This window comes from Nicotiana tabacum, chromosome 7, assembly GCF_000715075.1.
Source record: "Nicotiana tabacum cultivar K326 chromosome 7, ASM71507v2, whole genome shotgun sequence".
In the NCBI taxonomy this organism is placed as follows: Eukaryota; Viridiplantae; Streptophyta; class Magnoliopsida; order Solanales; family Solanaceae; genus Nicotiana; species Nicotiana tabacum.
The window spans coordinates 7,945,843-7,970,265 of NC_134086.1; positions in this window are offsets into that span (position 1 = coordinate 7,945,843).

Here is a 24,423-nt window from a genome sequence, read left to right on the forward strand (position 1 = left end):
GGAGGTGCGTGAATCAAATCACCGTGCACCTGACACTGATGACACTTTCGAACGAAGCTAAAGCAGTCCTTCTCCATGGTCATCCAGTAATAACCTGCTCGAAGGATTTTCTTCGCTAAGACATACCCGTTCATGTGAGGTCCGCACACACCTGCGTGTACTTCGTGCATAATATTTCTCGCCTCCTCGGCGTTGACACATCTTAGGAGGTTGAGGTCCGGGGTCCTTTTGTACAACGATTCACCGCTCAGAAAGAAACCACTCGCATGCCGCCTAATGGTTCTCTTTTGATCTCTAGTAGCATGCTCGGGGTATTCTTGCGTCTTCAGGAACCTCTTGATGTCATGGTACCATGGCTGCGTATTTGATCCCGCCTTGATTACATTGCAGTAACCGTGTCTTTCCCTGATTTGGATTTCCAAAGGATCGACGTGGGCGTTGCCCGGGTAGGGTAGCATTGAAGCCAGAGTAGCAAGTGCGTCTGCCAGTTCATTGTGACACCTCAGGATATACCTGAATTCTACTGATTTAAAACGCTTGCTGAGGTCTTCCACGTGCTGTCGGTAAGGGATAAGCTTGACATCCCGAGTTTCCCATTCACCTTGGACTTGCCGGATAATCAGGTCAGAATCTCCCATAATCAGTAGGTCTTCGACATCCTGATCGATTTCCATATGCATGCCCATGATGCAGGCTTCATACTCAGCTATATTGTTTGTGCAAAAGAAACGCAGTCTAGCTGTGGCGGGATAATGCTGACCGGAAGGCGAGATCAAAATTGCCCCAACCCCTACACCTTTGGCATTCACGGCTCCATCAAAGAACATCTTCCAAACATGAGTATCCTCTGAGACCACTTCTACGGTATTTATTTCTTCATCGGGAAAGTAAGTACTCAATGGCTGGTATTCCTCATCGACCGGATTTTCGGCCAAGTGATCCGCTAGCGCTTGGGCTTTCATTGCCGTGCGAGTGACATAGACTATGTCGAATTCGCTAAGCAAGATTTGCCACTTAGCCAGTCTCCCAGTAGGCATTGGTTTCTAAAATATATACTTCAAAGGATCCAGCCTGCTTATGAGGAAAGTAGTGTGGGCTTGAAGATAGTGTCTCAGCTTCTGAGCTACCCACGTCAGAGCGCAACATGTCCTTTCCAGCAGAGTGTATTTGGCCTCGTAGCTGGTGAATTTCTTGCTCAAGTAGTAGATTGCTTGCTCTTTCCTTCCAGTTATATCGTGTTGCCCAAGGACACAACCGAAAGAGTTCTCCAAGACCGTTAGATACAAGAACAGTGGTCTCCCTGGCTCTGGATGGACCAAAACTGGGGGATTCGAAAGGTATTCTTTGACTTTATCAAAGGCTTCTTGACACTCAGCTGTCCATTTGATCGCCGCATCTTTCCTTAACAACTTGAATATGGGCTCACACGTGCTTGTCAGCTGGGCAATAAATCGACTGATGTAGTTCAACCTGCCTAACAAACTCATCACGTCTTTCTTCGTTCTCGGGGGAGGTAGATCTCTGATGGATTTTATCTTAGTTGGATCTAGTTCGATACCTCTCCTGCTTACGATGAAGCCCAAAAGTTTGCCCGACGGAACTCCGAAAGCACATTTGGATGGGTTCAGCTTCAAGTCATACTTCCTTAATCTCTCGAAGAACTTCCTCAAATCTTGGATGTGATTATCCTGCGTCCTGGACTTGACTATCACGTCGTCCACGTACACCTCTATTTCCCGATGCATCATGTCATGAAAAATGGCAGTCATGACCCTCATGTAAGTAGCCCCAGCATTCTTCAGACCAAATGGCATGACCCGATAATAGTAGGTGCCCCAAGGCGTGGTGAAGGCAGTTTTCTCGGCGTCCCCTTCATCCATCAATACCTGATGATACCCAGCGTAACAATCTACAAAAGACTGTATCTCGTGTTTGGCGCAATTATCAACGAGGATGTGGATGTTGGGTAGTGGGAAATTATATTTAGGACTTGCTCTATTCAGATCTCGGTAATCTACACATACCCGAGTTTTCCCGTCCTTTTTCGGTACTAGAACCACATTTGCCAACCATGTTGTATATTGGACTACCCGAATCACTCCCGTTTTCAGTTGTTTGGTGATCTCCTCTTTAATCTTGTCACTGACCTCAGTTTTGAACTTTCGTTGCTTTTGTTGAACTGGAGGACAATCAGGATGAATCGGCAATTTATGAACCACTAGATCAACACCTAGTCCCGGCATGTCATCATATGACCAAGCAAACACGTCTTTAAATTCAAAAAGAAGTTGAATTATCGCCTCTCGCGTTTTCTTGTCCGTGTAAATGCTTATTTTGGTCTCCCGGATTTCTTCCGGAGTTCCTAAATTAACCGGTTCAGTGTCGTTCAGATTTGGCTTAGGCTTATTCTCAAAATGTTCCAACTCTCGGTTTATTTCCCTAAAAGCTTCTTCCTCATCATATTCTGATTCTGGGTTCATTAATTCACAGTTAAATAGCTCGTTGTGATCTGGGCGTGAAGTCCGCAAGCATGTCATATTTAAAGCCGCATTATTATAACTGAAAGGAAAGATAAAAGGAAAAATAACAAAAATCAGAACAAAAGAAAGAATGGGAAAGCAATGATTGATTTTTTCTATTTTCTTTGGAAAGTTGGAAGACAACAGTGTTTACAACTTAGGAATTTAAAACAATAATTGAAAGGAAGAAAACGTTCAAGTTATGTCCTGGAGACAACTTGTGACACACGAAAGGTGGCAGGACAGGTCTACCCGGACTTCCGTCTAGTCGGGAATGGCGTGGCCTCCCAGTTTCGAAGTTTGGCGTTCGGCCCCACGTACAGCATCTCAACAGTGCTTGTGCCTTCACCTGGTTGAACCATGTGGACCTCGTAGAGCATCTCTCTCATTGCCCCGCATATCTCATCGATTTCCTCAGCTGTGAAGACCTCATCGTCTTCTTCTTCGGTGTACCTTGGCCTGATGAAAGTTTCATATAAATCCGGTAATGGTTGAGGTAACTTCCAACCCTCATTTATCCTTTTCTTTGCCCACTCTTCGTCTGCTGGAGTATGTTTGAAACCTAGTCCAAAAGGTTTCTTGGTGACTGGCAAGGTGATGGGTTCTGTTATTCCCTGAAGGGTTCGTCCAAGCCCTTTTCCTGGCCTAAATCCATGCCGGATCATCTCTTTGGCCACCATAACCGAGGCGTTAGACAAGAAAGGCTGGGGGCAGGGTATTCCCTCTTCGTGCTGCTCTGCCAGTACAATCTCGAAAGCTTGATAGACCGTATGTTCGCTCCCTTCTCTCGGTTCAAGATATGGGATGGATGGGTCCCCATAGATAGCATGCTCGTCTTCTCCATGGACCACGATCTCTCGGTCTTCGTACTCGAACTTCACCATCTGGTGAAGAGTGGAAGGCACGGCTCCTGCCGCATGGATCCAAGGTCTACCGAGGAGAAAATAGTAGGATGTATTCATGTCGATCACCTGGAAGGTTACTTCAAACTCGACTGGTCCTATGACCAACAACAGGTCTATTTCCCCCATGGTATCTCTCTTGATGCCGTCGAAAGCCCTTACACAGACATTGTTGGGTCGGATTCTTCCGGTCCCAATTTCCATTCTTTGTAGCGTGGAGAGTGGGCAAATGTCAACACCTGATCCCCCATCCAACATTACCCGCTTGACATAGTAGTCCTCGCATTTAACTGTTAGATGCAAGGCCTTGTTGTGTGTCGCTCCTTCCGGGGGTAAATCATTCTTGCTGAAAGAGATTTGGTTGACGGCGAAGAATCTTTCTGTCATCCGCTCTAGTTGTTCAACCGAGGTTTCAACTGGCACGTATGCTTCATTCAGGGTCTTCAGTAAGATCTTTTGATGCTCGGCCGACCTCATCAACAATGATAGCATGGACACTTGCTCGGGGTACTTGCGCAGTTGATCTATCACTTCGTAATCCGGTATTTTCATTTGTTGGAAGAACACTTCCGCTTCTTCAACGCTTACAGGCTTCTTCGGTGGGAAGCGCCTTTGTGTGGCATTGTTCAGCTCTTGGGTATTTGAATACCTTCCTATGAAAGTATTTTCTGGAAGTTCTCCCGTGACCTCTTTACCTTTGTACATTACCAAAGTCTTCTGATAATTCCACGGTACTGTGGACGAGTTGGTCATCGGCTTTTGTGGCACGCGTCCGATAACCACTGGCTCATTCAGCCGAGGTGGTTGAATCGTCCCCCGGACCACATAGGCCCCTTTTGGCACGTACATAGGTTTTGTCTTTTTGATCCCGAAGTTCTGCGTCTTCTCAGCTCGACCTCGGGTTATGTAAAGAACTCCATCCTTTACCGGTACCACTTTCTTCTCCACCTTCTTTTCAGGCTCGCTCTTTATAGCCTTGGCTTCCTCCCCCTTTTCTGGTTTCTGGTCTGTCTCAGGCCTTTTCCCCGTGTCGACAATGGCGATTATAGCTTTCAGAGCAGGGTCGAATTCTTTGTCTTCACAAATCATCCCGATCAGCGGCCCATTATTGTGAGCAGGCAATGGATTGTTAGTCACATTTGGGATCTCCTCGTTCCTTAGCACTATTTTCCCTTGCTCTATCAAATTCTCGACCACTCTTTTCAATGACCAGCAGTCATTTGTATCATGTCCCTAGGCCCCTGAATGATAGGCGCATCTGGCTCCAGCTTTGTAAGAAGGTGACGTTGGGTTTTGCCTCGTTTGAGGGATTGGTTGCAAGAAACCCAACTGGACTAGCTTCGGGAACAAAGTAGAATATGGTTCACCGATGGGCGTGAAAGTCCGCCTTCTAGGTGGTTCCTGAGGGCGGAAGTTATTTTGCGTAGGGTGTGGGTTATAGTGGTTACGGTAAGGAGGCTGATTTCTGGGAGGTGGAGCTTGGCCTCGGTTGGCTTGTTGCGGTGGATGGGCATAAGGCTGGGCATTCATGACCATATAGGGTTGATGAGCATATGCCAGATTTGAGTGGGGGTAGTAGTGTTGTGGGGTTCTTTCCAGAAAACGGGGCCTGGGATTACGATATTCCCTTGCTTCCGAGGCTGCCATGGTCGTTTCTTCCTTCTTCTTACCTCTTGCCATTCCCCCGGACCCGCTTTGGACGGCTTGGGAGGTCGCCCTTATGGCTGCTTGACTCAGAATCCTACCTGTTTTCAGACCATTTTCCACCATCTCTCCAATCTTAATTGCTTCTGCAAACGGCTTTCTCATGGCTGACATCATGTTTTGAAAATAGTCAAACTCTTGAGCCTGGAGAAAAGTAGTGACCATTTCTACCTCATCCATGGGAGGCTTCACCCTCGACGCCTGCTCGCGCCACTTAATAGCATATTCTCTGAAGGTTTCTGAAGGTTTCTTCTTCAAATTCGACAGAGAATTTCGGTCTGGTGCAATGTCGATGTTATACTGGAATTGTTTCACAAAATCTCTGGCGAGATCATCCCATATATGCCATCGGGACATTTCCTGGTCCATATACCATTCCGAGGCTATCCCTACTAGACTTTCCCCAAAATATGCCATTAGCAGTTCTTCTTTTCCGCCGGCTCCCCACAATTGGTTGCAATATTTCTTAAGATGTGCAATGGGGTCACCGTGCCCATCGTATTTCTCAAACTTTGGGGTCTTGAAACCCACTGGCAGGTGTACGTGAGGGAACATACATAGGTCGGCGTAAGAGACACTCTTCTGTCCGCTCAAACCTTGCATATTCTTCAAACTCTGTTCAAGGCTTCTCATTCTTTTGGCCATCTCATTTTGTTCTGCAATTCTGGGGTTCTGATCTTGCCCGGGTGCAAGCTCGCACTGAGGCGGTGGAGGATTAGTGTTGGTAGCGAACCTAGTTGGTTCCATTGAGAACGAGGGTGCCTGGAATGTAAAAGAGGATGAGTCAAAGCTTGGCTTGTACGTAGCAGGCTGTGCCGTAATCGGGCAGGGCGGCGCATTAAAGATGTTTATGCTTGCATCGGTGGCTGACATTCAGGGATGAGGCTCAGAAGGCGATCCAGCAGAGAAGGCTGAAGTGGCTGGGTATCCGAATGGGGTAGCGGGATAATTTATGGGGACATTAGAAGTCCCGCTTGACTGGGAGAATAACTCACGGAATCCGGGGACGACACTTGGCGGTTCTTTCCCATTATTCCAGTCATCAAGCATTTCCAGCATGCGAAGCCGCAAGATTCTATTTTCCTCTGCGGTTGCGGATTCGGGCGTGAGGACGGCCGAGATAGAACTTTCTTCGAAAACAGGGATTGTTGACAACGGAACCTCTGAAGACATTTCTACACTTCCTTTTGACCTTGTGAAGTAAGAGTGAGCACTGTTTCTCGACTTAACAAAAGGTAGTTGAACACCCCTCTTTGACCTCGTGAAGTATGAGTGTGAGGCCAGACTTTCACCAAACCAACCGTCTTTTCCAAAAAACCCTGGAAGTACTCAAAGACAAACGCACGGTTAACTGGCAGCAAATAAAATATAGGCAATCTCACGTTGGGCATGATGCACCTATACAGTTAAGTGGATTCCTACATGTTTGCGACGAGAGCATGCGTCGTTCCGGCATTTTTCGTCTTATTTCCCCCTTTCTTTTTCTTTCTTTTTTTTCTTTTTTTTTTGTTTTTCTTTTATGTTTTTATTTTGCAGTAAAAGAAATGCGACCGGATCCGATGAGGATTGCCTACGTATCACGATGCCTACGTGAATCAGATCATTACGTAGTTCGAAACACAAATGAAAGAAACACACCTTTTATTGTTGAAACGGTCTATTACAAACTGCATTTGCAAAAGAAAAAGCAAACTTTGAAAATAAACCTAGACTCAAAATAGACTAAAAATCACCCTGTTGGAAAAAACAGGCAGAAGATGCCAAGATACAGACTTGACTTATGAGTGCATTATGGTTTTGAAAATTGGTGTCCGCGGGGCATCGTTCGGCCTCGCCGCGGTCCTAAGCGTGAGATCCCCTTCAAGTTGCTTCAGCTCATGCATGGTCTGTTTGACATAACCCATCACTGCTGAGAGGACGGTAACACTGGTCATGTCCTCACATCGTAGGCATCGTCTGGTGATGGCATGGGCAATGGCCTTGATCCTATCTCTGGTTTGCTTCTTCTCTATGAGTAGGCGTTTTATCTGATCGCTACATATCTTGAATACCTGAGCATCCTGTATATGCTGATGCTTCAGTTGTCGTACTTCTAACTTCATCTGGGCCAACAAGTCGTACCAGTATCTGCTCTCAATTTGGAAATCCTTGGCCTGATTAGCTGTTTTGATCTCAAGTGTAACCATCTCTCTCTTCATTTTAGCAACAGTTTTCTCGTGGTCGCCTTCCAATTGATTCAGGTATCGGCGATGCTTATCTGCTTTTGTATCCCACTGTGCCCTGAGCTCTTCTATGACGTTTTCAGATCTCTCTAAACCATCTTGTCATTCCCTGATTTCACGTTTTAGCCTTTTTATCAACCACTCGTCTGATCGACGCCTTGGCTGTTTATCCGCATCCACCCTTATCTGTTTAGTCTGGGCTCTGAGCATTTCGTTTTCCTGAATTAACCTGTTCCGCTCTCCCAGATTGGTAGCAACTTGCACGTTGTGCTCGTATTTCAAGCTTTCCACTTGTTGCTTCAACCTGCTGATTTCGGCGCAATAGCCTCTTTCTTTCGCTAACCAATCCCACTACTTTTGCGATGATTCGGCGAAATTCAGGATGTGGGGTCTCTTAGCCGGCCTTTCATGCTCAAGTTCCCTTCTATACCATGCAAGGTAACCTGGCGCCGTCTCTCCTTTGGCTCGATCCCGCACGCAAGTATCTGATTTCAAATATTAACACTCACTCCAGATTTGGCGAATCTTCGCTTCTGGGAATTGTCCGTTAGGACTTATCTCAACCGCTTGAGTGCTAAGATCTTCCTCATGAGGTACTGTCTGGCATCTTCCGAGCTGTCTCAAAACTCGGCAGGGCGCGTAAGGCTGAACGCTCTTAATCCTCATCAGTAAGAAATGAGTTTTAGCTGCCCGCATATATATGACCTCATCAACAGGCAACCATCCCAGCGTCCATTGTATTTGGCCGGCGGTAAGAGCTTGAAAGAACGAGGTCCATGCCCCGACTCTTTTGGGCAAACTGATCTCTTTGGTTCTCGTGTAAAATTCTTCTATGCAAGTCCTTTCCGGGGAACCATGGCTCAAAATCTCGGAACGATGGCAGAGGTGCTCGGTCATCCACATTTGTAGGAGCAAGTTACAACCTTCGAAGAAATTTCCCCCAGCTTTACAAGCTGTAAGAGCTCGAAAGATGTCAGATACCACCATAGGTGTGAGGGTACTATCATTTTGTGTGAGTAAAGTGTTGACGATCTCGGATATCTTCAAATCAATGTTTCCGTCTTTCCTTGGAAATACTAGAAGGCCCAGGAACATCATCATGAAGGCTACCCGTCTGTGTTTGTCCCACTTCTGACGAATACCTTTGCTGCACAGTTTGTTGATTGGATTATTGAATCCCTCTTCATGACCGTACCTATCATATATGAAGCATGGAGTACAAAATCCGGCTGCCAGATCTGGGTTGTGGACCGTTCTGGGTATCTTCAATGAATCTAGGAACCGATGTACCGTGACAACTCTTGGGGCGACCAAGTATTTTTGCCTCAACGGAAGTTCAGCATTCCTGATGTACCCGGCCATTTCTTCTAAAGTCGGGGTGAGTTCAAAATCAGAGAAATGGAAAACATTGTGCGTCGGGTCCCAGTAGGTAACCAAAGCTCTTATGATATCTCCCCGAGGCTGGATTTCCAACAAACCCACGAGACCTTTCAGATATTTCTTGACCTCATTTTGTCCTTCAACACCTAGATCATTCCACCATAGCCGTAACTTGACAGGGATTTTGGTCATTATTGAAAAATGTTCATTTTGCATCGTGCTCATCCTGCACATTTATTAAGGTGATTTTAACAAAATGACTCGACTCAATAATATTTTACAACGGGGATCAAGTTTTGAACACGGCCCTTAAGCGCTTCGGGGACAAAGATTTTAAGGCCGTGTGGGTCAACTGGACAAAAATACTAAACAAGACCCAAAGGTGGCTATTTATGCAAAGTCAGCCTTCCGGCGTCCCTTTTGGAAACATTCGGCTATTTATGACAAAACAGCATCACCCGACTTATTTATGACTCTTTTTTTAAAAAAAAAATTGACACACATTTTTTTTCTTTTTTTTATTTATTTATTGATTTTGGCTACTTTAGCAAAAATGGGGTTGAACCCGACGAGGGTTGCCTACGTATCTCACATCCGGTGAGAATCAAACCTGCGTAGTTCGGGATATAGAGAAAAATCACTTAAACCCAGAAAGCTAGAATATATTTTTTTTTTCATTATTTTCTTTTGAAAAGAGATAAAGACTAAAGAAAAAAAAATTAGGAAATATTTGGACTATTAGTCTGAAAAAAGAAAAAAGGTACTACGCAAAAGGTAATACCCCTTCCGAAAGTGATAAAAAAAAGAATTTTTTTTTTATATATATATTTTTTTAATAGATCAAACGAGAAGAAATTTTTTTTTTTAAGGAAAATTCCGGTGAGGTTTTGACACTACTTGGACATTGGTTTTATTTTCCCAAAATAAGTAATTATCTCCCTACACTGCTATTTTTCTTTTTTTTTTTTAGAAACCGGTCGGCATGCGGAACTGAAGCAAATAAATGCACAAAACAAATAGGATGCAGCAGGATGGTCTTTTCATTTCAGGTTGCCTGTCCTAGACAGACCCAACCCCTGTGTTGAGTCTCCTAAGTCAAATGCAACATGATGCAAATAAGCGTTCCTACTAGGGATCCGGCATGAAGTTTCGTTATACTAGGTTTATAACCTGGGCATTTGTTCTAGACTGTGTACCCGAGCGGACAACTCGACTCGAGGAGGGGGCTACGTACCGGGGACCCGCGAGATCGTCCGGCTTTGTAACTTGTCCGACCTCTTTCTTATTTCAGGTATTGACACTAACAGAATAGGGAGTCTCGACCAGCGAGCTTCTCCCCGGAGGTAAGAAGAGAAGGGTTTCGGCACAGTTTATATACAGTTTAGATAATATCAAAGCGGTAAAAGACAACATTTAGCACGTTATGCAAAAACATGTAATAAAGATCAGATAATAAAGCCAAATATAACAATTATTCTAAGCTCGAATTCTTGAACCCTGAACCAGTGGTTCTGGGTTAATTCCCCAGCAGAGTCGCCAGAGCTGTCACACCTCCTTTTTGCGCGCCCGCCCCCGAAGGGTTAAGATGTGCGAGGGGGTTTTTCCAATTTAAGTGACAATATTCGAAATGGGATTATTCATTTTTATTCAGAGTCGCCACTTGGGAAAGGTTTGGCTTTTGGTGTCCCAAGTAACCGGTTTATCTTGAATCCCAAATCAAGGAAATTTTTGACTTTTCCAAATGAAGTCTGCGAACCAGAAATTCTAAGTAAGGAATTCTGTTGACCCGAGGGAAGGTGTTAGGCACCCTCGAATCCCGTGGTTCTAGCACAGTCGCTTAAATTGTTATAATGGCTAAATATCTTATTTAAATACATGTTGTGACTTATGTGCTTTTATTAAGTTTAAACCACTTTTATTATTATCATTTATTCTTATAGAATTGCAACATCGTGAAAATGCATCTCGAACCACGTCACAATCAATGCACCCGTAGTTATCAATACATTTCGACTCTGTTGAGATTTGGATTCGGGTCACATCAATGTGCACCCGAGTTTAAGAATGTAATTTGATTAAGCCGCGCCTAAAGGGCCTAACGCGTTATTATTTTTGGGAAAGGCCATGAAATTTACTAAGCGGCCTGTCCTGAATTCTAAATATTTATTATGTTTAGTTATTGAGGGCCCCGCAATTTACATTTTTATTTGGCGAGGCTCGTCTCTATTTTAGAAGGATATCCTAAAGCGGCTACATTCCTAACTGCGTTTGTCTAAAAAGAGAAGAAGAAAGATATATGTTAATTTAATTATATGCTTCGGCCTGATCTGGATCTTTATCAATTCCTGATTAATTATTTACAAAGTGGAGAGAACATTATACTTCAACGGAAGATACCTTAATTTGACAAAGAGACTACATGCGAGCTGACGAAATGCTATACTTGCATCCAAACATTTCTTGAATTGAATTTAACTAGGCTTATTTAGGCTAGATTAAGGGAATTAACTACTAGGCGTGATTACTAATAGGGATTCGAACGCGCTTCTATATACTGCCTAGCGGGTCCTGATAAAGGAAACTAAAAATAAAACAGAACATCATTGTGTAAAAAATGGAAGTACTCTATCGTATGCATATCATCATAGCTAACAGGAATCTGGTCAGTCGCTATGTCAATTATCCGTATATTCTGTGTACTGTACAATTACATACCTCGTAACAACAAACAACTATAAACTAAGACGCAAGAGACTAGAACTCAGTTAAGCATCAACTGATCTTTTCCTGCTATTGAAATTTACAAACTAATCAATTATATAGAAAGAAATCAACATGCCATGAGTATTACAACAGACATTTAAACTTCTCCAACTTTTCATTTCATGCTTTCAGACTGTTACAGTTACACCAATATGGGACTTGAAATGTGTACCTGGATACTGAAATGCAAAGAAGAAGTGGAAGCAGAAGAGTCAGCAGCAGCAGCACAAGAATGGTAGTAACAACAAAGCAATACAGCAGCAATGACAATCCCAGACCAACAGACCAAAGCAGTAAACCAATGGTACAGTACTCAATGTTTGATCTTTTCAAAACTCAGAGGAAAATCCTAAAATCTGATAGAAACAAAACAAACTGGATGCTGGATTTTAGACACGAAAGGATGAGGAAAAGTAGTGTTTTCCAGTCGAACAAGAATTTCTTTTCTAAATCCCCCTCCTGATTTCCAAAATAAACTCTCTTTCTCGCTTAGAAACTGATTCTGTTTGGTTTCAACTTCCCTTTTGTGTGTGTCTCTCTCAAGGTGTATCTGTATCTTCCTTCTATCTCTCTCTTCCTTTCAAAAATTTGTCCCTCTCCCAAAATCAAACTCTGTCCGTGTGTGTATGTGTATCAAAATCTGTCCCTGTGTGTGTGTATGTTTCAATGTCCTCCTTAAACTGATGGAAGTCCTTCCCTTTTATAAGCCTAAAATCAACCCTTTAACAGCCTGTTCGACAATCAGAACACCCCTCCCATGTGCTATCTTCTTTTCAGTTTCCACTTACCATTTAAATAAAAACAAACCCCATGATATTCCCTGGCAGACTTACTTTTGAGTAAGGTTTATTATTTCTGAAACTAAAGCAGAGTATGGGCAGCAGAATGTAATCTGACAGCATATGCTGTCAAATTATTTTAAACTTAACAAAAAGCCTTTATGCAGGACACAGGTTGTGTACAACGCATATGTGGTGCACAAGTGCACATGCCCTCCAAATCAGAACTGTAACTAAACAAAACATTCCTTTTACATTTCTGATTCAAATTAACAACTATAAGTAACCAAACTCAGTTCCTAATTGATTCAGGCAATGCTTAGCAGAAGCAAGTCAATTTGTTATTGTTCAGGCAGCTGAAACTAATTGACGACACATGTCGACTCGACTATACTAATCATAACATGTATCATCGAAACCATGATCAGACATTTAACAGTATCGAACACATGATTCGAATTGTACTGACTAATGTAAAATTGTACTCGAGGAATCAGTAGATCAGTCAAAATTTGAAGTTCAATTGTTCGCACAGCACATACACATATACACATTATCAGTAACAAGTAGAAGAAGGACTCAATCAAACACAGAGGTTCAGGCAAGGTGGACAGGACACAGTTGGTAAAATTCAAAAACACGAATTAAAACAAAACATGAACATACCTTTAATCAGCACATGGAATAAAGAAAAAAGGAAAACAAAACTCACCTTAAATCCCGAAAAATCAAAGAGCCTTAGCTTGGATTCGAACAGGCCTCTCTTAAGGTTGAACGGACTTTAAACGAAGTGTTTCTCACACTTCGATTAAAGTCCATCAGACCTTAATCTCTTAGCTTAAACAGGCACGGAACAGGCACGAGGTTTGAACCTAATCTCTTGGTTCAAATAGGCACGGAACATACCCTTGGTTTAGCATGGATTAGACCCTAATTTCTTAGTTTAAACAGGCACGGAACGGACACGAGGACCCTAGGGTTCAAAACATCAGATCTGGGATTCGTGTTTCCCTGGTCAGATTCGGACCAAACCAAGCATGGTTTGGTCACGAGGGAGGTTCAGGGACTATTTGGTATAAAACTAGAGTCAATCGGTGTAAGTTAGGTTCCGACTCGAATCTTCAAATGAAGATTCGAGAAGGTGGGAGGGGATTCGAAGTGTGTGGTTGGTGGATTTGGGTTCAAGACGGTGAGGAGCATCTATGGTGTTAAGGAGGGGGTCACCGGCGTCCATGCCGCCGGCTTTCATGGTGAAGGTATACAGGGGCGGCTAGGGTTTGGAGGTCTGAGGTCTGGGGTGAAGACGACCTAAGGCAGGGGGTTCGGATAGGGGGGGCAGGGTAAAGGTTATAGGTTTATATAGTTAGTGAGGGGTTGATTCCTAGCCGTTGGATGGGTGAGATGAAGGGTCAGGATCTCTTGGCTGGTGGGGGACGGTGTCGTTTCATCCAAAAGGGGTTTGGGTCGGTCCGGGTGGAATGGGTCGGGTTCATTAGTGGGTTATGGGGAAGTGATCTTGGCCGTTGATCAATCTGAGATCAACGGCCCAGATCAGACCAGGTTAAAATGGTGTCGTTTGGAAGTTCTAGGTATCAGCTGGTGTGGACCGGGTTACACATGGGGTTTTTGGGTTTGGGTTTGGGCCTCGAATTAAAATGAAAATAGGCCCAACTGATTTTAAACCAATTCTGCACTCTCTTTTTTTATTATATATTTTTTATATATTTTTTTTTATTTTTTTTTTAAAACAAAACCCAATTAAATCAAATTAAAATTACATAAACACTTAATACAATTATTTGCACACACATATTAAAATATTTGAAGCAGGTAAAATCAAACAAAACAAAAATCACGGACAAAGATGCCTATTTATGATTTTCTATTTAACAACCGGATTGCTGTTCAAATTACGCATGACACATACATTTTTTGTATTTTGTTTTAATAAAATAAAAATGGGCAAAAATCATAAATAATTAACAAAGTGCCATGTAAAATCCAAAAATTGTACAGCAGGACCATTTGTTATTATTTTTTATTTCTTTTGGAGCGATTGTCGCGTAAAACAAAAATCACGTGCTCACAAGCTTCCAATTCTTACTTTGATATATACCCTGCGACAGAAACGACAAAGTAAACAAAACGTCTCGTCAGTTAAGTTTTAATGGCATTAAATGCTTGTCAATTGCCAGTTGGCCACTCTTTTATGTGAACCGCCATTGAAAAACTATAAATACCCCATTCTTTGTTCATTCAAACTTTACATCCAAACCTTCTGTCCTCGTACCTTAGAGATCTTAACATTCTCTGGCACTTATATCCCGGTTATTTGAGATCTTTTACAAGAACTTTTATTCGTCTTCATTCTAAACTATCAAGAGTACTCCTTTAACTTCCTCTTTTTCCTTATTTTCCCTCCATTTTCAAAGAAATGGAGAAGACTTCAAAAATTGTTCCCTAAAAAAAACTTTTTCTACCTCGCGGTCGACTACCGAAGAGATCGTTTCGCGTACCGCTGTCGATAAAATAGTACCGAAACCCCCATTGAAAATGTTCATCCCTGGAGGATGCTCGATAACCGCCGATTTCAAGGTTGAAAACCCTTCTCCCATACAAGATCGGTATGAGGAGGTCTCGAGATACATATGCTCGATCACTGAAGAGGTCCTCCCTATGGTCAAAAAACATTGCAATTATATTGACAAGCATGTGATGGTTCCCGGACCTGATGAAGACATTACCACCCACGTCGAGGGATACTTAAAGTATTTTATACTTATTCCTTTACACCTGGCCTATTGTATCCGGTCATCATCGATTTTTGCAAAAGATACGAGGTATGCCTCGATCAAATTCACCCTTCATCCTAGAGCATCATGATCCTTCTTAGGTTATTTGTGAGCAAGATCGATAGATGCTCGTTCACTGTATACCACCTCATGTACCTATACAGTCCCCAAATCTTTCGGGCAGGATTGATCAAGCTCGTGTGTAGGTCTAGTAAAGCCCTATTCTCGAGTATTGATGAAGATCAGGATCGAGGATGGCTAGGCAGTTTTGTCCGAGTGAGGACCTTGGACTGATCCCATCTGAGCGCATGTCGTTCCTCGAGAAGTGGAATATATCACGTAAGCAAAATTTCATTTTCAAAATTTTATTTTACATTTATTTCCTTCCTTCTTACTGATGCTTTGTAGTGGTGCAGTTGTCGCTTGGGTTCCGAATCCAGTCCCTCAACTCAAGGAGTGGGTCGAGGGCATCGTGTTACAAAGGCCATATTCTGAATGCTCGTGGCATGAATTTTCGAAGGGTCGGTGGGAGGCCCGTTCTCATGATGAGATTCCTTTCCTGAGTGAGTAATATTTGGGTTCCTTTTATGTCGTTAAGTTCTAACTTGTTTTATTTCCTTTTGCAGGTTTATCCAAGGACGTCACACTGAGGCCTCCATTCGGTGGCGAGAACTTCCCCGTTGAGTCCCCTGCTCCGAGATAGGGTGATGAAAAGAAAAGAAAACGGGTTCTGAATTCTTCTAACTCGAAAAAGAAGAAACCAAGGAGAAAGCTGGTGCGCAAATCCAAAGAAAGCAATAGCGACCGAGCGTCATCTTCGGACTCACTCTACTAGCTGAGGGATGAGTCCAAAGAGGAAGGAGAAGCATTTGAACTAGTGTCCCGCGAGCCGTCACAGCTCGAGGGGCAAGGGGCCTCCAAACTAAAGGGAGGCAAGATTGATCTACCTCAAACTAGGGAGGTCGACGAGGAGGCCGTGGCCGAGGTTTCTCGGGATGTGGGCAATGCCCCGAAGGATGCACTCAGCGTGATAGACATCACAGAGTTGCCTTCGTTGATTGAGTCCATGTATAACGAGGCTCAAACGGTGAAAGAACATCCTAACAAGGGTACAACAGAGAGGACGACCCCTTCCATGGCTTTTTTGATGGCATGGATTCTACCACTACGGAGGACGTCACCAGATTTGGTGACTTAGAGATGCCGAGGAAGAGTCCGTCTTCGGGATCAAGTGGGTATTTCCCAAGCCTGAAACTAATCAACCGGTTCCCAACTCCAAGTGTGAATCCTGATCGGAAGCGATCGATTATCATCTTTATTCCAGAGGATACCCGGGTCCTCTCTGCCACCGTAGGAGTGGCCAGTTACCTTCGGTATCTGGTGACCGAGGAAGACCAAGCCAAGATGAATAAGGTGGACATGCCCTGCCTGTTCAACGGAACACAATAGGTCTAAACCGGGTAACTTTAGATACCTCTTGATAACTTTTAGTTTGTACTTAAACTAATTTATAGATAATTATAACATTATTCTTTGTGTTTGTAGGCCTCGGTGCTTCATCATGAGACTTTTCTCCGATATCAGGACTAGCTGAACTAGCTTGAGGCCGAGGTCTGAGGGCTCACTAAGAAGAGAGATACTTACAAACTTCTCAGCAAGCAACATGAAGGAGAGGCTAAGAGCATCTGAGCTGAGCTAAAGGTGGCTCGGAAGGAGCACGCCGACCTGGTCGAGCAGGTAAAAGTATTTGAGGTTAGTGATAATTAGTTAGACTCGATGACTAATGTTTGAAATCTATAGGTTTAAAAGAAGACCGATTAGATTGACCAGCTCCGAGCTGAGATGGATATTGTCAAGGCCGAGATCGACGAATTGAAAGGCAAGATAGACTGCCTGAGCTCGAAAAAGGAGACCGCTCATGTGCAGCTGACTTCGGCTGAGGTCCAGCTTTGAGCGGAAAAGGAAAAGGCCGAGGTGCAGGCAAAAAGGTGGAGGAGCTCCAGTCTTAGCTATGTTTGGCCGTCTCTGATCGAGAAACTCTGGCCAAGGTGCTTGAAACAGCCAAGTCTGTGGCTATAGTGGTTAAACTGATACCAAGGAGATGGTAGCTCCATATAAGGCCAACGTCGAGGCAGCCCAGGATTGGACGAAGGATATTGTCGAGCACACGAAGTGGTAATCCCAAAGGGAGGCCCTCGAGGAAATTCATGCTCGAGGTTTCGACTTGTTGATCGAAATTGAGAGTGTTAAGGGGCTTGACGCCAAGGCCAAGAAGTTTGCTTATCCCAAGAATGAAGAAGACTCTGAGTGTTCGAGTGGATACGAGGGTAGATGAGACTCCGAAGACCCTGGCAATAAGACGGGCTCCGGTGAAGATCGGGCAGTTTAAGTGCCTCATCCATTTTTTTGTATTTTTTTACTTGTGCACTTTTGTACCTTTTGCCAAGGGCGTTTGTCCTTTGTAAAGACTATATGTATATATGATACAAGTCTTCTTTTTCCCTTCAACAATCTCTGAGTTTTTCCTTTGCTTTGTTATTTATATTTGCAAAGATTGAAATGCCTTAGCATGAAATAGTTAGGTCATGTTAGGAGGTTCGAATAGGCCTTGCCTTCGACATTATTTTATTTAAGGCATCATAGGGGTTCGGTATGACCGGAAAATGTTTTCCCAAAGAACTTATAATTTTTTAGATTATAGTTTGTCGAGGGTAGCCTTTAGAACCGGTTAAGAAATTTTGAAGGCCTTGTTTTTTGTTATGGATATCAGACGTCTTTGAACCGTTTTAATATAGTCATAGAATTTTTAGTTTAGGGGTTTCCCAGTGGGCTTGTTATCTCGAGTTATCGGGGCCTTCCTAAGATAATAGTCCCCGAATGGGGATGGCCATAGCTTTTAAGTCTCGGGCGCTGCCTAATAGGTCTAATGCCCTCGGGCTCTGATAGCCCGGGCTGTCCGAGTTTGTATTTGGATGGCAGTCCCTGAGTGGGAGTGATCATTTGAACCCAGATTAAGGCGTCCCTTAGGGTCAGTATCTTTAGGGGATCGGATGTAGGAAATTTCTTAAGAAAAAGAAGAAAAAAATAAGGGATAAGATATTTATCCGCAATGTAGAGACTTCTTTTTATTATTGTACGTAATAGTTATACATGTGTATAAGCTTTGTGCTAGGGCTCGAGCAGTCTATGCGGGCACGGGTCATTTGACCGTTTGGCCCCTACAGTAAATCTTATCGATCGAGCTGAGACCATTCAATCATAAAGTTTTTTTCTTTGCTAAAGTTGTTATCTGAGCGTAATGCCCCTGGTGTTCGGGGCTGATTGTAGAGAGGCCTCGAATACTATTGTCGTGATCTTCGATACTAGTTCGTAACTGGCCTTCAATTCTAAATTAGCACGATTTACTATTGCCTCATTAAAATCCTTACCGAAAAATTTGTTTGGGACAAAACTAGTTCAAGGGAAAAAGAGTGCAACGCGTGCTTTAAGGCCTAAAAATTGTATCGTTCTTTGACGGTTGCTTGAAAGTGTTAGTTCAAAATGCAAATAAGTAAAAGGAATGAATGGGGTCATACCTTAGCAGTAGTATTGCTTCAAGTGATTTTGGTAGTCGTTCACCATTTATTGCTTCGAGTTTGTACGATCCCTTTTCGGTGATCTCAATAATTTGATATGGTCCTTCCCAGTTCATCCCCAGCTTCCCTTCGTTAAGTTCCGGGTGCTTAGTGTAACCTTCCTTAATACTATGTCCCGAACATTGAAGTGTCGAAGGTTGGATCTTCGGTTGTAATATCTCTCGATTCGCTGTTTTTGGGCGGCCAACTATACAAGTGTTGATTCGTACCTTTTGTCTAATAGCTTTAGGCTCGTATTCATGGCCTCGTCGTTTTATTCCTTGGTTGTGTATCAGAACCTGAGACTTTATTCTCCGACTACGGCCAGTATTAGAGCTTTGGTGCCGTAAACCAGTGAAATCGGAGTGGCCCCGGTACTGGACTTCGAGGTCGTACGGTATGCCTATAAGACTTCGGGCAGGATTTCTTTCCATTTTCCTTTGGCATTGATTAACCTGTTTTTGAGGTTTTCGAGTATGGTTTTGTTGGTCGATTTTGCTTGTCCGTTGCCACTAGGGTGATAGAGTGTTGATAGGATCCTTTCGATCTTATTGTCATCGAGAAACTTGCTTACTTTGCTGCCATTGAATTGTTTCCCGTTGTCGCACACGATCTCGGCCGGCATTCCGAAACCGGCATATGATGTGGTCCCAACTGAAATCGATGACTTCTTTCTCCATGACCTTCTCGTATGCTAGGCTTCCATCCATTTAGAAAAATAGTCAGTCATAAACAATATAAATTGAGCCTTACCGGGTGCCCAGGGAAGGGGGACAATGATGTATATTCCCCACTTCATGAATGGCCATTGTGACAAAACCGAATACAGCAGCTCCCCGGGTTGATAAATTATCGGAGTATGTCTTTGACACTCATCACATTTTCGTATGAACTCCTTTGCGTCCTTTTCCATATCGATCCAGTAGTAGTCGGCTCTGATTATTTTTCGAACCAATGATTCAGAGCCTGAATGATTTCCACGGGTGTCTTCGTGGATTTCCCTCAGAATATACTCGGTATCTCGAGGCCCTAGATATATCGCGAGCGGGCCATTGAATGTTCTTCTGAACAGGGGTCCATCTTCGAACAAACTAAACCGGGCTGCCTTCATACGCAGGGCCCTCAATTATTTTGGATCCGAGGGAAGTTTTTGGTCTTAAGATATTCTATATATTTGTTTCTCCAATCCCAAGTTAGGCTCGTTGAGTTTATCATGGCATGGGCTTCTTCCACTACTAATTTAATGAGTTGTATGACGACCCTCGAGTTGAACTCGTCGTCCTCGACCGACGACCCTAAGTTAGCAAGGGCATCGGCCTCACTATTTTGATCCCGAGGTACGTGTTGCAAAGTCCACCCCTTGAACCGATGTAATGTTACCTGCAACTTATCCAGGTACCTTTGTATTCGTTCTTCTCTGACCTCAAATGTCCCATTAACTTGGTTCACCACGAGGAGGGAGTCACACTTAGCTTCGATCACTTCCGCCCCCAAGCTTTTGGCTAGTTCGAGACCTGCAATTATGGCCTCATATTTGGCCTCATTGTTAGTCAATTTCACAGTCCTATAGATTTTCTAACTACATTGTCTGTTGGTGGCTTCAATACGATGCCAAGTCCAGACCCTTTTGCATTCAAAGCGTCGTACGTAAAGAGGGTCTAGATCTTCGAAGACGTCCCTGGGTTCAACAACAACTCTCTTTCAACCTCGGGTATTAGGGCTGGCATAAAGTCCGCCATGAAGTCTTCCAAAATTTAAGATTTAATGGCGGTCAAGGGTCGATATTCAATATCGTACCCCCTGATCTCCACGGCCCATTTGGCCAATCGTATCGAAAGCTCGGGTTTATGAATTATATTTCGCAATGGGTAAGTAGTCACAATACATATAGGATGACATTAAAAATATGGTTTCAGCTTCCTAGAGGCGCTTAGCAAAGCGAGCCCCAATTTTTCTAGGTAAGGGTACGTAGTTTCATCCTCACCTAGAGTCCTACTAACATAGTAAATTGGAAATTGTGTACCTTGCTCTTCCCAGACCAGGACTCCACTTACCGCTATCTCTGGTACTGCCAAGTACATGTATAGTTGTTCATTTGTGTACGACATGTGAAGCAGCGATAGGATTGATAGATACCGCTTGAAAACCTCCAAGATCCGTTGGCACTCCGGGGTCCATGATAAGTTGTTCTTCTTCTTCAGTAGTGAGAAGAATCGGTGGCTCTTATCGCAGGACCTCAAGATGAATCTCTCCAGGGTAGCTATGCATCTAGTTAATCTTTGCACGTCCTTCACGTTGTCCACAACTGTGATATCTTTGATGGATTTGATCTTGTCAGGGTTTATCTCTATTCTCCAGATGGATACCATGAATCCGAAGAATTTACCTGATCTGACTCCAATCGCACATTTCTCCGGGTTCAGCTTCATATTGTACTTTTTCAATATGCTGAAAGTTTCCTGCAAATGTTTTAAATGGTCATCTACTCGCATGGACTTAACCAGCATATCATTAATATAAATCTCTATTGATTTTCCTATTTGTTCTTCAAACATCTGGTTTACTAGGCGTTGATAAGTGGCACTGGCATTTTTTAATATGAATGGCATCATGTTATAGCAGTATGTGTCGTACTTAGTGATGAAGGAGGTTTTTACTTGATCACCCAAGTTCATCCGTATTTGGTTGTACCCGGAATAGGCATCGAGAAAACTGAGTATCTCGTGGTTGGTCGTGGCATCGATCATGCGATCGATATTGGGCAAAGGGAAGGAGTCTTTGGGACATGCCTTATTCAAATCCTTAGAGTCTACACACAATCTCAGTTTATTCCTTTTTTAGGGACTACCACTACATTTGCTAATTGATCCGGGTATTTAACCTCCCGAATGGATCCTATTTTAAGGAGTTTAGATCATTTGTCCTTGATAAAAGCATGTTTGACCTTGGGCTAGGGTCTCTTCTTCTACCTGACCAGGAGAAACTTCGGGTCCATGCTTAGCCTATGAGTCGTTATCTTCGACAAGATCCCTTTCATATAGAGGTGAGACCAAGCAAAGAAATCTTCGTTAGCTATAAGAAATTGAATGAGTTTTTTCCTGAGCTCGGGTCTTAACCTCGTGCCTAGGTATACTTTTGGATTGGGCAAGTATTCAGTTAGTACGACTTGTTCTACATGTTGATTTTGTAGTGCTGGAATCGTAGGGGGCTATGAAAGATCTAGGGACTTCATAGTCGTCGTCCTCGTCTACCCCTCGTTCCTCCTACTATGTCGAGGCTGGTATCGATGATTGCTATTTGGCCCCGTCTTTGACCATCCAATTCGGATCCTCTAATGTCATGAGTGCGGATGCCAGGATCACTTCATCGACCGCGAACATCTCCTTGGCGGCCGATTGTTCCATATAAACTGTTTTGACTCCTCCGGGTGTTGGGAATTTCAGCACCTGGTGCAGCGTCAAGGGTATTTCTCTCATGTTGTGAATCCATGGCTTCCCAAACAAAGCGTTGTATCTCATATCCCCTTTGATTACATAGAACTTGGCTTCCTGTACGGTTCCGGTGACGTTCACCGGTAATGTTATCTCCTATTTAGTGGTCTCACATGCCATGTTGAACTCGTTTAGGACTCGAACCACAGGTACGATCAAATCTTGCAGGTCGAGTTGTTCCATGACCCTTGATCTGATGATATTGGCCGAGCTACATGGATTAATTAACACACGCTTAATTTGAGATTTATTTACGAATACCGATATTACCAGTGCATCGTTGTGGGGTTGGACGATCCCCTCAACATCTTCATCATTGAAAGACAAGGTTCCTTGAGGTATATAATCCCGAGTCCATTTTTCTCTAGTGATGGATACTTTGGTGCGTTTCAGCATCGGACCCTGGAGAATGTCGATTCCATCGATGATCATGGTGATGACGTGCTGAGGCTCTTCTTGCTCGGTCTTCTTATTATAGTCCTTTTTCTTGAAGAGGTTCTTGGCCCGATCACTCAAAAATTCTTGGAGATGTCTGTTGTTGAACAGTCGGGCCACCTCTTCTCTTAATTGTCGGCAGTCTTCTGTTCTATGGCCATGAGTGCTGTGATATTTGCACATTAGGTTAGGATACCTTTGGGCTGGATTGGACTGTAAATGTCTAGGCCATTTGGTATCTTTGATGCGTCCGATGGAAAATACAATAGCAGTGACATCAACGTTGAAGTTGCACTCCTATAATCTTGGCGCTTTTTTAGGCCCGATGGGCCTATCGAAGATGTTTTTGCTCATGAGTCCCTGGTTGCTGACCTCGATCACTTTGCTTTTCATTTCGCATAGAGTTCCGCCCGGGCATATTGCTTCTTCGATCTCTATTGTATGGTTGATACTGATCCCTGTTTGATCTCGGTTCACGGTCAATGTCTCTCTTGACTCTATCGATGGTTCTTACAGGGTACACAGACCCGGAAAGGGCCCCGAGCTGATCATTTTCGACCCTGATTTTCAATTGATATCGATTGTGGATGTTGGCTCAAGTGACGGCCGAATTCTACCAGGTTTTGTTTTAATTGCTTTGAAGCCAACGAGCTCCGATTGTCGAGTCCTTGGGTGAAAGCCTGAATGGCCTAATCATCCGCAACTAGTGGCAGATCCATCCGTTCCATTTGAAACTGATACACTAACTCTCTGGGCATCTCATTATCCTTCTATTTTACTTTGAAAAGCTCCAACTTCCTGGTCTCGACCTTGATATCCCCGGTGTGTGCTTTCATGAAAGAATCTGCAAGCATAGCAAATGAGTCAATAGAATTAGGAGGTAAGTTGTGATATCATATCATAACTCCTTTTGAAAAGGTCTCTCTAAACGTCTTCAATAAGACAGACTCAATCTCATCATCCTCCAAGTCGTTCCCTTTGATGGCACATGTGTAGGAGGTAACATGCTCATTTGGGTCGGTCGTTCCGTTGTATTTAGGAATCTCGAGCATGCAGAACTTCTTAGGGATCAACTTAGAGTCGCGGTCGGAGGAAAAGTTTTTTGCACGAACTTCTTGGAATCCTGGACTTTCAGTATCGGTGGTGCTCCAAGGATTTGGTCGACCCTGGAATTGCAGGTTTCTATCTTTTTGTCATTAGCTTCGATTTTCTTCTCCCCTGATTCTACCCGTTTTGTCAGTTCCTCGAGCATCTTTATGATCTCGGTGTTAGTCTCCGATTTGTTTTCATTCGACCTCTCTACAACCGGTTCATCACTGCAGGTGACTTCGGGGGATGGATTAGGTTCAATTCTGCTCGGCGCACGGGTTTGGTTCTATAACTAGGCTATCACCGCCGGTTGAGCCTGCAATATTTCGAAGATTACCCGTAAGTTGATCCCGTCTCCTCCAATATTTTGTGTATTTTGGGGTGTCGATTGGGCTCCACTGCTGACGCTATTCTCGGGGTCGGTAGGCGGATTTGTGTTGATGACCACAAGTGAGTTAACATCAATCGGGTCCGCCACGGGAATCCCGATGGGATCAATAGATTGGTACCTCGTCACTGGGCACTATGTTGTTATTTTCTCCGTGATGACCGGACTCATTGTCGATATGTAAGAGTGCTAATTGACAGTTTGATATTCTGAGTTTTAACCTGAAATTACAGACGCTTCAAAGAGCAAGTGTAAAGTAGAGTGTGTTATGAAAATTTCTATCAAATAACCACTATTATCCATAGCCCTACTGTGGGCGCCAAACTGTTTACCCACAAATTAGAT